We start from the raw sequence: 265 nt of genomic DNA on the forward strand, positions 1-265 counted from the left end.
AGGGAAGCTGGTCCAGTTGTGCATGAAAAGGCAGGATGTTTTAAACTGGTGTATGGAATCTAGCACAGCAATTCCTATGAGGTGCTTCCAGCATTTACACTCATTTTGGTTGCTAAAAACTGGCTCTGCCAGGAGATGGGATTGGTTTTTTTTCTCACTTCTGTCCTAGCTTTGCCTAAAGGCTGCAAATAGAAGGAAAAAAACCCCAACCCACCCAACACCTAGGTCACTGCTGCAGCTATGCAGATCAGTTCACAGCAGTAAT

At 44.9% G+C, this 265-nt stretch overlaps 1 protein-coding gene across 1 annotated transcript in view; it reads left to right on the forward strand.

Annotated features, from left to right (window-relative positions):
• Nucleotides 1–265, forward strand: part of PUSL1 (pseudouridylate synthase-like 1) — a gene marked incomplete at its 5' end in the record, with an annotated part of 20,711 nt that overhangs the window by 13,001 nt on the left and 7,445 nt on the right. The window lies entirely within an intron of this gene.

The sequence above is a fragment of the Mesitornis unicolor genome, unplaced genomic scaffold, assembly GCF_000695765.1.
Source record: "Mesitornis unicolor isolate BGI_N332 unplaced genomic scaffold, ASM69576v1 scaffold4240, whole genome shotgun sequence".
NCBI lineage: Eukaryota > Metazoa > Chordata > Aves > Mesitornithiformes > Mesitornithidae > Mesitornis > Mesitornis unicolor.